General features: G+C 59.3%; 1 long non-coding RNA gene across 6 annotated transcripts in view; it reads right to left on the reverse strand.

Moving 5' to 3' along the window:
* The window catches only part of LOC136562356 (uncharacterized), a 43,321-nt gene extending 31,058 nt beyond the window's left edge, over positions 1-12,263 (reverse strand). Inside the window, exons 1-3 of one of the 6 annotated variants that reach the window (XR_010784498.1) lie at positions 11,563-12,263; positions 10,304-10,757; positions 4,059-4,313 (exon numbers count right to left, since the gene is read on the reverse strand). This is a non-coding gene — a long non-coding RNA (uncharacterized lncRNA). Of the gene's footprint in view, positions 1-2,297; positions 2,799-4,058; positions 4,314-4,520; positions 4,655-9,049; positions 9,378-10,303; positions 10,758-11,562 lie in introns of those variants that run through there. The other 5 variants (XR_010784500.1, XR_010784499.1, XR_010784501.1 and 2 more) reach the window with 5 other exon arrangements.
* Positions 12,264-12,545: the final 282 nt, after the last annotated feature.

Raw genomic sequence — 12,545 nt, forward strand, 5'->3', positions numbered from 1 at the left:
GCTTGTGGGCACGAAACACCAAAATCCCCGACCTGGACAGGGCGACTCCCTGTACCGTGTGTTGGGGAAGCCAGCATGGGCAGCCTCATGTCCATCTTATGCTGGTGGCCCCTGGTGACACCCAGAGACTCAGGGTGACTGAGGGGCTGCAGTGTGGCAGCAGCAGTGCCAGGGTGACACGCGGTACCCACACCATGAACAGTGTGTGTGCACCACCTCGTGCCAGGCGCCTCAGTGCTGATGCCAAACCAGCACCTTCCCTCCAGCCAGACACACGAGTGTTTCCAGCAGGCAGCTGTGATCCCTCCCTGGTGGACGAGCAGCACCCATCCATGGCCGCAGGTTGGATGGACCCTCCAAGCTCCTCGGCTCTGCCCTTTCTGCGGCGGCACAGACAAAGCCAGGGCAGAGCAGCAGGTAAGGGGAGGCTCTGTCCGTTTGCATCAAGGGTGCAGGGATGGCATGGGAGCCAAGAGAGACAAAAGAAATGGCTGAGCCCAGGCTCAGGAGTGGAACTGGCCATTGCCAGGCAGTTCCACAAAAATGCCCATTGATGGGATTTCATCCATAACCAAGCGTGCGCGCTCACATAGCCTGGCTTCCAGGGGAGCTCCTTCCAACAGCAGGGCCTGAACAGCCCCTTCTCCACCTGACTGCGAGCCTTGGTGAGTTTGGCTTCCCCAGGTATTTGGCATAAAGCCCCTTCATCTCATGCACCAAGCCAAACCCACTGCATGGCGATCAAGTTTTAGGAAAAGGTGGGAGATCCTGAGCTGGAGCACGCGATCTCCCAGAGCATCATTTCCTTGGGGTGAAACCCACAAACTGTATTTTGCATTCATCCCCCAATGGCACATGCTGATTCTTCTGTTCCTGTCTCCCTCTGCCCATCCCCAGCTCTGCCTGAAGAACAAAGACATCACAACCCAGCTCCAGGAACCTCACCCATGTCTGGCCTACGCTGCATCCTATTGCTCCACCAGGAGAGTCCCACTGAGAAGGGAAAGAACCAGGAATGCCAGGACATGGACTCTCAGCACGCCCCAAAAAGACACCTTCCCTTCTGGGTTTTGCCTCTACAGGGGCAAAGACCCATCCAAACCAACAGCTACCCAAATGGGGCAAAAAGCAAAGCCACAAAGGGAACTATGTCCAGCCAAAATCCATCCCTGGCCCAAGGACAGACCCTTGGGGACCTCCCTTCCAATATGGCACTTTAAAAAAAAGACAGAAAGCAGAGACCTGTCGGTGGGCTGCCAGGGACTCTCTAGATGCAGCGGGTATGTCACAAGCAGAGATTTGCTGAGGGGCTTCATCCACTGCCTCACCCCCGACCCACACACACATGAGCTGGGGATTCTCATCCTGCTGTCCCCCATCACTCACTGCCACCTCCCTTGTTAATTGAGGGGGTGCTGCCTTCACACCTCCTCGAGGCACCCATAGGTTCATGCCAACAATAGGGGCAAGAATGAAGCATTAAAGCAGCAGAAAAAAATTCAACCTCAATTTCTCTCTCCTGGACATTAAAGGCCAAATCGCTCAGTCCCTGTCTCAGTCTCCTTCAGGGGAACTGCTCTGGGTAAGTGTACCAAGTATATGGCCTGCAAAAATACCTGAAAAATCAGCTCAGGAGAGGTGATTTTCTGGAGAAAAAAAAAAAATAGTAAAACTCAAGAGTGGTTTCTGACCAGCTGATTGAATAGCAAGGTGAAAAAGCTTGCATCAATCCTTTGTAAGAGTTCTCATGTAGACACGGATTTCCACACTTCCATTTTATTTCGTAAAATTATATATATATATGTATTTATATATACACACACAAAGACATTTATTATATGTGTGTATATTTTTTTTCCTCAGATCCTCTTTTTATATTTTCACCTTTTGCAATTACAAAGGCCAGGGACAGAAATACCTCCTGGGTTCTGCCAGTGCAGAACACTCCCACCAAACAGATTTTCTCTAACATGCTGGTTGAATGATTCCTCCTGAATTACATTCATTAGGAATTTGAATGTTTCTTTCCTCCATCCCCCATCAAATCATTACTCCGGAATAAATGCATTCATCAACCACCTTGCTCAGTTCCCTCCTGCTTTGTTCAGTCTAGTTTTAAAGCATCTCCACTGAAACCGTTTGCACCTGACTCGATGCTAGCGCACGAAAGGGGGAAAAAAATAAATAGGAGAAGAATTGAGCGCCACTCACAATATTGTGAAAATAATTGGAAAATTATTTCTTAAAAATAGCCAACATAATAAAGGAGGGAAAGGACTACATTCCTTCCTCCCCACCTCCGATCTCTTCCACAATTTCTGGGATTGCATCGAGTATACATATTCCAGATGGGCTGGAGAGAAGGAGGTTGGTTCTTAATGACACGTCTTTCGCTGCCTTTGGAATGAATGATTCATTCGGATCTTGCCGAGACTCGGTGCCACAGTTGAGTTACATTTCTAGAAAATCCGTATCTTTAATTCTGGCGCTGCGTGTGGGACCCAGCAAATCATGGAATTACTGCTGTAACTTCGGATTAGTAACGCTTTCTAAATGATAGTCTAATTCCAGGCCTTCATGCTTTTCAGCGTTCACACTCACACAGCCTTTTCCCTGGGAGGCTTCCTGTGGAATAAGTGCTGGCGTCTTCGTCTTTCTCTGCCCTTTTTAATTTCTCCAATGACTTCTCATTAGAATATATAATAACAGCTCCTCAGAACTTTTCTTTCTCCCGGTATAGCCAAATTCAGGCTGAGATCCTTTTTCCTTACTGTGGTTATGGCGATGCTTTGCTGGCCCTGGAAGGGTGCACAGGCAGATTTAGCTTGGCGGGCCTACGTGCCATCTGACACCATTACCCCGTGCAAGGGAAGGTGGAAAACCTGCCTGCGAGGTGCGGGGGGCTCCCACCTCTGGCCGGGGCTCGGCCCCGCGGTGCTCCCCTCTCCCTCGGCAAGGGATGCCCGCTGCGGAGGATGGGGCAGGGTACCCGCGCTCCGCCTCGCCGAGCAGTGGGAAGGCGGCAGCGCCTTTCCCAGCCCTCCCCATCTCCCGCAGCATCTCCTGGGGGGCAGAGAGCCAGCTAAGAGCCCGCTGCCACAGGAAGGTTTCTCTCTGCAGCCTTCCCGGAGCTGTCACGACCCGTGTGGGTTGGCGGCAGCGCGGGGATGATCCCTGCGGGGTGCGAGCGGCCAGCGCCGGGCGAGGGGCTGCTGGCGATGCTCGCAGCCTGCCCCAGGGTGCCGGGGGGCCCGGGGGACCCCGGTCCCGGCCAGGGGCGCTCGCCCCACGCCAGCTGGGAAAACGTGCCGGGGAGGCTCGGCGGAGAGCACGGTGCTTTGTGTCGCCATGGGAACGGAATGCAGATGTGCCAATTGCTTTTCTTTTCTTTTCTTTCTTTCTTTTTCCTCTTTTTTTTTTTTTTTTTTTTTTATTTGCCAGACATTGTAATACATATTATGTTTCAACTTCTGGGGCTTGCAGCGGAGGTGAGGGAGGCTTTGTGCCTTGCCAAGCGCTCGGCTCCCAAAGAAGCCTCAGGGCCGGGCGGCTGCACGCTGGAGGGGTGCACCCAGCAGCGGGACCCCTTCCCCAGGCATCCCCCCGCAGCTACGAACAAAAGCAACAGCCACCACGCAAGAAAAGTGATCACATTCTCACCAACTTGACCTTCCAAAGGGAGGCCAGGATCAAATCCAAAGCCGAAAAAATAGAGCAGGAGAGAGAGAGGGAGAGAGAGAGAGGGAGAGAGAGAGGGAGGGAGAGAAGGAAAGATATCCAAAAGCTGGGGGGTTTCGTGGTCTGACCAGTAGGCTGGGACGGGGGGAAGGTTTATTTGGGGAGGGTGCTCTCTCCATCCTCCCAGAGCCGCAACACTCCGCAGCCTAGGAGTGAATTTCGACGTGCGTTTAACCGATAATTAAACCCCGGATTTATTTGGCAAAGGAAGAATTGGCGCAGGGCTCGCCTCGCTGTCCCCGTCCCTCCCGCCTGCTGCCGCGGAGCCCCGGGCTGCCCGGAGCGGCCCGACGGGGAGGTCGCGGACCCGCAGCCCTTACCTGGAGCCCCCAGGGCGGCGAGTCGGGCCGTCTCTGCACTGCCGGTCCTGGTGCGGCCGCTTCCCCTGGGCGAGCAGGTCTGGAAGTCATTTCTACTTTCGGTTATCTAGCTTTATGATGGCTCCACAACACTCATACAGCTAGATAACCAAAGACAGAAACATCCCTCCGTCGGGGATGCCGGCCATCCGTCCGTCCGTCCTTCCGTCCGTCCGCTCCAAGGTGCGGGCACGGCCGGGGCAGGGCGGCCAGGAGCTGCCACCGGGAACCACACACACATTAAAAAAAAAAAATTAAAAAAGAAAAAAAAAAAAAGAAAAAAAAAGAAAAAAAAAAAGAAAAACAAAAAGAAAAGAGAGAGAGAGAAAAAAAGATAAATAGGAAGCAGAGATGAGGAGCCGGGGCAGAGCCACGGACGCACGGTGGGCTGCCGCGGGGGCTCGGAGCCAAACCGCGCCGTACCGAGACAGGTCGGGCTGTGCCGAGCTGAGCCGAGCCGAGCCAGGCCGGGCCGGGCCGGGCAGCGCGGGGCTGGGCTGGGCTGCGGGGGCCGATGCGAGGCGCTCGGTGCCCAGCCCGCCGGCCCGGCCCGGCGAGCGGCACTCGCGCTCCCGCCCCGCTGCCCAACTTCTACTCCCCTCGCATGGTAATCGCCCCCTTTGGGAAGTGACGTCACGCCGCGCCCAGCCAATCCCCGAGCCCTCATTTAAATCAGCGCCCCCTTTCCCGCGCTTTCCAGCCCGGGATGGGCTGCGCGGCGGGCCGGGATGGGACGGGGCGGGCCGGCACGGCTGGGCTCGGCACCGGGCGGCACCGGGCGGCACCGGCCCCTCCGCCGCTCCTCCCGCCCTGCCCGGCCTGTGCCGGGGCTGCGCCGAGGGTCGCTCGCCTCCCCTACCCCCGCCCCGCTCCCTCCCGCCCCGACGTGCCCCCGCGGCACCGCCGCTGGGCCGGGGGAGAGGCGAGCAGCACCCCTGCACAGCCCTGCACCTGCAACTGACCTCCCTTTCCCGCTCCCCGGCGCTCCCCTCTCTCCTGTTCGCCTCTTTCCCTTTCCCCTCTCTTCCTTTTCCCTCTCCCTATCCCCTCTCCCCTTCACTCTCTCCCTTTCCATGGCCTTTCCTTTCTCCCCACCTTTTCCCTTTCCAACCATTTTCTTTTCGTATTCCCGACTCCTTCTCCCATTTTTCCCTCTCCTCAGTGTTCCATGCACCCCCCCCATGCAGCGTACCTCTCTCACACCTTCTCCTCCCCCAGCAATGCCCTTCCCGTCCGGCCTCCGCACCTGGGGGCAGCCCGAAAGGCAGACCCTTTCTCCGCAGCCAAACGCGGGGCCCCCCGTCCCGAAACGTGCCCCGGGAACGCACCCGCGATCCCCCACAGATTCTCTCTGCTCCCCATTTCCCCGCACTTTTAATTATTTCCCCTCCAGGTTCTGCGATTTCCTGCACAGATGCTTAACGCGATGTGCGTGTAGCGGCGAATCCGGCACATACAAATAATAACAGCAACAATAATCAGACTAAAATGCCAGGAGGTAAATATGATTATCTGGGGTGCTTAACTGACCCACTCCTCGCTAAAAAAAATTAAAAAATAAAATTCTAAAAATAAAAATTGTAATCCCTCGCCGCTTCTGAACATCGCCTTTCTTTAAATCCCAGACGAGGGTAAAATGTGACCTGCTACAAAACGAAGCGATCTCGGCGGGAGCAGCCGCGGCAGAGCGCTGCCTGCCGGTCCCGCCGCCTCCGGCTCCCGGCGAGCTCCGCTCGGATTATTTATTTCTCCCTCTCTTCGCCCTCCCCCTCTCCGCCATCCCCTTAAAAAAATTTTTAAAATTAAATAAATAAAATCTACGAGCTCAATCAGGCTAAAAGCTAAAGGACGAGGGCTGCCAGCCCTTTGCGAGCCGGCGCTGCTCTCGGCGCCCAGGCGAGCCCGGCCACCGCTGCTTGGCTCCCGGGAACTGCCCGTTCCCTCCCGCCTCCTGCCTAACGAGAAACGGGCCCGGCTGTGCTCTGGCCGCCCCGACGGGGCTGGGGAAGGTGGGGAGAAATATTTTCTCCGTCCCCAGCCCCTCGGTGCCTTCTCCGCGGCCCGGAGCCGCTCGGGAGGAGACTTGGCCGGCGTTTATTTTAATCTATCCTGGAGACGTGGGGGAAAAATATTGCCATGAATGGGATCTCCTTAATTTTACGGCCTTGGATTTTCTCCTAATTTATCGGTTTCGCTGTTAGGGTGGTCGCTGCTAGAATGCTGGCGGCTGGGGCGGGGGAAGTCGCCCGCCCGCCCCGCTGCCTCGGAGGGCAGCCCGGGGCTGCGGGGACGGTGGCACCGAGCGGGCACCAGGGGCTCGCCTGGCCCGGGCACCGGCCTCGCTGCACCCGTTTTAACGGGGGAGGCCCCGTTACTCACCGCGGGGAGAAGCCTGGGGCGCCGCCGACCGCTTTCCCCACTCCCGGGGCCGTTCCGGCGGCGATGCGGCCCCGCTCCAGCCCCGCTGTCCCTGCGGCAGCGGCGAGGGGGCCCAGCCGGGCAGAGCCAGCCCCGCTAAGGCTCAGCTCTGCCCGGCCGCTGCCGCCGTGCGAGATCTCCCGCCCGCCGTGCCGAGCCCCCGGGCCGCCGTGTCGCTCAGCCGAGGATGCTGCGGGTAAACCACCGCACCCCGCCGGGCTTCTCGGGGCTGGAGACGGTCAAAGGAGGTGATTTTCTTGGCAGAAATATATATGATATTATTTTTCTTCCCTGCTCCTTTTCGGCAGTGTTTTGCTGTGCTCGGAGCTCTCGCCTTGACCCTCTCTCTCCGTGTAGGCAGAGCCCCAGTACGTGCGAGAGAATACCATGCGCTAGGGGTATTTTTGTTTGGTTTTAGGCTTGGGTATTGTGGGATTTTTTTTTAAATTCCGGTTATTTTGGGGAGATTTTTTTTGTGGCGGGTAAGGGTGGTTTGGGCTTTCTTTTTGGCGCAATTTTAGCAGGATGCGTACAAAATGGCTCCTTGGCACAGCGCAAAGCACCATCGAGAAGCCTGGGGACGGATCGGCGGGGCTGCCCCGGCTCCGGAGCTCCGATGGCATCACCCGGAGCCAGCTCGCGTCCTCCTGCCCTGGGCCGCCCCCGGGGGCCGCGGGACTCTGCTCCATCTGCACGAGAGAAAAGCCCCCACGGCGGCGGGCGGCCCGACGGGACGGGGAGGGACGGCGGTGCCGGGGCTCTGGCCATGGTGCTGCACCGGCCCGGCCCTGCGGACCGGCCGCCCCAGGCGCGGGCAGGACGGCCCCGCCGCCCGCTCCCTCCTCGGGTGACCCCGGCACCAGGCACGGCGGGCGGCCCCGCTGGCCGCACCTCGGAAGAGCCCGGCCGCACCTCGGAAGAGCGCGGTCACCAGGCCGGCCCTGAATTATTTAACGTGATCGCCCAGGAACGAGTCCGCTGCCTTCCCCTCTTCTACGTCCTGCACGTCTGACGTCACTTTTCTTTAATTAGGAGAAGTTATTTTTAGCCAACCTGGAGTAACCCCCCACGCCTCGCAGCCTCGAGCTGCATCTTCTCCTAATTGTTTTTTTGGGTTGGTTTTTCTTTTCTTTTTTTTTTTCTTTTTTTTTTTTTTGGGGGGGGGGGGGATTGCTTCTCCCCTCACCATCGGGGCTTGGCAAAGAAGCGGCAGCTCCCGACAGGCGTGAAGGAAACGCGTGGCTTTGTTTAGTAATTAAAAGCCGCCTCTGAGCAAGCCCCGGCGCGGAAAAGGGAAAGCGGCTGCGTCTCACCCCCGGCTCCTCTTTTCTCTCCGGCCGTCGGGGCCGGGACCCAGGTGGGGACCGGCCCGGACCCTCCTCGCTTGGCGGGGCGAGGTGCTCCCCGTCCGGGGCCGGGGGTGGAGGCACGTCGAAGGGATCCGGCCAGGTGCAGACTCTCAGGCCACCTGCACTGCTATGATTCGGGTTTCCTTAAGGCTGAGGCCTAAAATGCGTTTCACTTCCAGGGTGATACAGGGGAAATAAAAAAAAAAAACAAACAAAACAAAACACAAAAGCCAAACAACAATCCCCGAGGAATTAAGCAGTCGAGGGAAGGCAGGGAGCAAAAAGGAAGAATGAATGGGGGGAAAATAGAAAATTTTAAAAATGAGGGTAAAAAACAGAAAGAAAAATAAATTTATAAATTTATAATAAACAAGGATGAAATAAAATAAAAATGCTTTCCCCCCCTTTTCTTCCTTTTTTTTTTTTTTTTTTTTTTTTTTTTTAGCAAAGGAAATGCATACAGCAAATGAAAAACGAAAAAAAATCCACCAGAAGCCGGTGGCAGATCAGGGCACAAGCAGCGGTAGCCTCGTTGCTGCTCCTCAGGGGTAAATCCGAGCAGGGGAGCGGGACGCCCTGATGTCCTCTCCCTCATCCCTAAAATCAGGCCCTGCAGCAGCACCCGCTGCACCGGGAGGATGAACTTCCTCGGGAGCCCGGGATTTCTCCCGCGGCCTAAAGCCTGGGTGTCCCGGGAGGCTCGGCCTCATCCGGGCGTTTTGGCCGGTGCCGCTTCTCCCACCGGCGGGAGCGGAGGTTTGGGGGACACCCGGCATCCCCCGGCAGCGCTCGGCCCCAGCTCCCCGCCGTCCCGTCGGGGCTCAGCCCGCCCCGGGCCCCTCTCCCGAGCTGCAGCGTGCCGGGCATCCAGGGAGAAGCTGCCGGAGCAAACGCGTCCCCGGCAGCAGAAGGCGCCGGGTGTTTCCCACTCGTGCCCCGCCAAGGGTGAGCCGGGGCCGGGCAGCGGCGCGGGGCGGTCCCGGTCCCGCGTGGTGCTGGCACCTGCAGGAGCCCAACTTCCCGGCGGGGACCGGCCCAACTTCGTATCCCCCCTTCCTCTCTCCCTGCCTCCCTCCTCCCCCTCCGGCAGCCGGTGCGTCCCCCCCGGAGGACACTGTCCCCCCGCACCCTCCCGCCTCCCGGGGCCGCCCCGCCGAGGCGGCGATGCCCGGCCGCGACACTCACTCTGCTGCCGTGCGGAGGGCAGGACGGTGGTCCCGGGAGAAGCGGGTGGCGGGGCCATTCCCCTCCCCGGGGCGGGCGGAGGGGCGGGCTGGACTGCCCCCGGCCGAGCGGTGGCTCCCGCAGCCCCCAGCCCCGGGCGCGGGCCGGCGGGGGCGGCGGAGGCGGCTCTGCCCCGGCTCCATGCGTCTTCCCGGCTGCTGCCGGTGCCGGCTCTGGTCGCTGGCCGGGAGCTGCCGCCGCCGGCAGGCTCTGCCCGCACTGACGTCAGCCCGGCAGCCGCCTATTCACTCCAACCATGGCGGAGAGGAGGAGGAGGAGGGAGAGGGGGAGGGGAGGAGGCGGTGGGAGGGAGGGGGAGAGGAGGAGGACGGGAGGAAGGCGGCGGTGGCGGCGGGGGCTGGTGGCTGGCAGGCTCCGCCGAGCAGAAAGCGCAGCCCCTCCGCCTCACCCCTTAATTACCCCCCGAGGATGGGGCTGCGCGGGGGAGGGGGGCCGCTTACCCCCCTTTCCCCCCGGAGAGCCCCTCTGCCTCCCGCTCCCCCGGGGCCGCCGTCGCTCACCTGGCCGCCCCACCGGGCACCCCACTCTTCCCCCGGCCCCGGGAAGCGCTTTTTCGGGGGGACAGCGGGGCCAGCTCCCCCCACACCCCGACACCCGAGTCCCCTCTTGGCGGTGCCCCCCATCCCTTGAGGAACGGACCCGGTGACGGCGGACAGCGAAAGGGCTGAGGCCGCCCCTAAACCTCCCCCGGCCCGGGCAGCTCCCACCGGCCCCCGGCTGCCTTCTCGGCCCCGCACCGCTGTCCAAATGCTGAAAGGACCCGAGACTTCCCGGTCCGGCCCGACACGGCTCGGCACGGCAAGGCCCGACACGGCTCGGCACGGCACGGCGTGGCACGGCAAGGCACGGCAAGGCACGGCCCGCCTGCGGGGCACAGGCTGCCCCCGGGCCGAGTACCTGGCCCTGGAAAAGGGGTCCCTCCTGTAGCCGTGCCGGGCCGGGCCGTGCCTTCCCCGACGGACAGGCCGAGCCCGGAGCCCGGGTCACCCCGACAGCCGCAGCGCGGGGCTCGGTGGCCACAGCGAGCTGGAATGGGGTGCGGGCACCGCGCTCCTCTCCCCTCGGTCTCTACCTTCCCTCTCGTCTTTACAGAATCACACACATTCTGCACCGCCTGCAGCCTCTGCTGCAAGGCTCAAAAAGCCATCCCCAAAAACCCACAACCCCCCCACACCCCAATCCCTCCTGGCACACCTTTACTCCGCTTCCGACCTCTCCTCTTCCTTCCTGCGTTTAACCTGGCTCCTAATTTTTATCTCCGATTCACTCCACCGATGCCCCGGAGCGGCTCTGGGGAGTCTCTCGCCGCCCCGATGAATACACAGGGATCCCCAGACAGGTTTTCTATGTAGGAAAAAATAAACCGATCGAGCCCGAGAGATCTGCAACAGCCGAACACGCCGCCTCGCCTTTACATTCGTGTTTTTAAATTCCCCCGTTATTTTCCTTTTTTGCATCTGCGAGTTGCCACGAAAGGAAATACAACCCCAAATGCCACCGCCAGCAGAAATCGGAGCTCGTTGCCAAATTCCGTAGTATTTTATTTTAAAAGCAATTAACACCATTAAAAAAAAAAAAAAAAGAAAGCGCGTCTTCTCCTCTTCCCGGGGAGTGTAAGAAATCCTTTTGCTCACCCAGAGTCGAAAACCTAATGGCATTGTCGTTAAACACGAAAAGGAGAATATTAAGAAATTGCAACACTCCCTCCCGAGCGCTCCCCCCCTCCCAGTTTATTTGCCCTAATAATTAATTCACAAGAGCTTAACTTCGGTGTAACCCCGGCGGTCTTTTCATTAAAAAATCCCCGCGTTTCCTATTGAATTAGCTCTGCTCCATTGTCGCTGAAATGAAGACGCCAAACCAACTTTTACCCTGAGCATTTTCTCACCAACCCAAAGAAAAGTCCCTCTCCTTTTTCTTTTCTCTGATTTTTTTCTTTCTTTTTTTTTTCTTTCTTTTTTTTTTTCTTCTTTTTTTTTTTTTTTTTTTTTTTTTTTTTTTAATTCAAGCACCCAGGCGATGGACGTGTCCTGCAATTTAACTACTTTCAAATTCTTTGTTCGGGTCCCACCGGGGCTCTATTGTCACCCTATTGAGAGAGCTTATTGCCAAGTCAAGCCTGAGCGAATTGAGACACGCACGGGAGGAGCCCCGGGGGCTGGGAGCGGGATCCGTGGGGCTGCTCGGCCCGGGGGGACCCCGGCCCAGCCCCGAAGGAGCGGGCACGGAGCGGGGTAGGCGCTGCCGGCAGCCCCGGGCCGGGATCACCGGCACCGATTCCACAGGAGCCGCAGCCTCCAAAGCAGCCCCGGCCCCGCAGAGCCCGGTGCTTGTGATGGGGCAGCCCCGGGAAGGGGCTCCCCCCGGGATCGGGCTCCTTTGAACCCTCAAAGCGTCCCCCGCAGCAGCGCCCTGGCTCAGGTACCACCGCTGCGGGCACGAGAGGGACTTACCTCGGGTGCCCGCGGTGCCGCCAGCTTCCCTCCTCCGCTGGTTCTCCCTTAATCCCGAAAAGGAGGGTCCTCCTCTGCTGTCATCCCACCCCCGACCCCTCCAGCTCGGAGCCGGCTCCCGCCTGTCTCCTGTCGCCCTCTTCAGCGCTCACTTTGGGAGCTCCGGGGCTCGCTTCCCGAGCAGGGAAAGAGCGGGATGTTGGGGTGCTCTGCTTTTCTCTTTTCCTTCCCTCTCTCCCGACTCCTCCCCAGCCTGAAAAAGGGGTTGCGAGCTGCAATAGGGGGGTACGAGCTTCACGGAAGGGTTATTTCAGGAGAAAAAGAAGCTGAAAGAGCAGTGCTGGGCACGGATTCCCACGTAAGCCCGTACGTCACCTATAAAAATTGCCCGTTTCTCCCGTTTCTTGGCTCCGGGGGGGCAGCTGAGACATCTCTACCTGTGGAGGGAGGGGGTGAAACACCGTTTAAACCGGCACCCTGTTAAAAACGTCCTGCTCCAGCTGGGAGGGGAAAGCAGAACCGCGGGATGCTGGAAAGCAAGGGCTGCCTCTCTGCATCATCACCCGCTGCCCCGTGGTGATGTTTGGCCTCCCCCTGCTCCCCCAAAACACCCATCTGGAGCCCGTCTCAGCCTCTCGATGCCGGGGAGAGAAGGAGGTTCACGGGATCCCAGGGCGATGGCACGGGAGGGCCGCGGCGGGGACAGGGGTGCACTGCGGCCATCGCTTCCCCTCCTCGCCGCCGTCCTCCTCTTGTGACCAACGGCGTCTCCGCCGTGTCCCGGGGGAAGAGGAAGCCCTTGACCCTTGGCCCCAGGGGCAACGGGGTTAAACAAAGTCCCACCGCCCCATTATCCGACAGACAGCTTTGAGCTCCCGGCGGGGAGCGGGGTCTCCAAGAAGCTGGCGAGAAGTCGCAGCTCCCACCGCCGGTACCGGACCCCGACGGGGCGCACCTGGGATGGGGATGCTTCTCTGCATGAC

This window comes from Molothrus aeneus, chromosome 13 (genome assembly GCF_037042795.1).
Source record: "Molothrus aeneus isolate 106 chromosome 13, BPBGC_Maene_1.0, whole genome shotgun sequence".
Lineage (NCBI taxonomy): Eukaryota > Metazoa > Chordata > Aves > Passeriformes > Icteridae > Molothrus > Molothrus aeneus.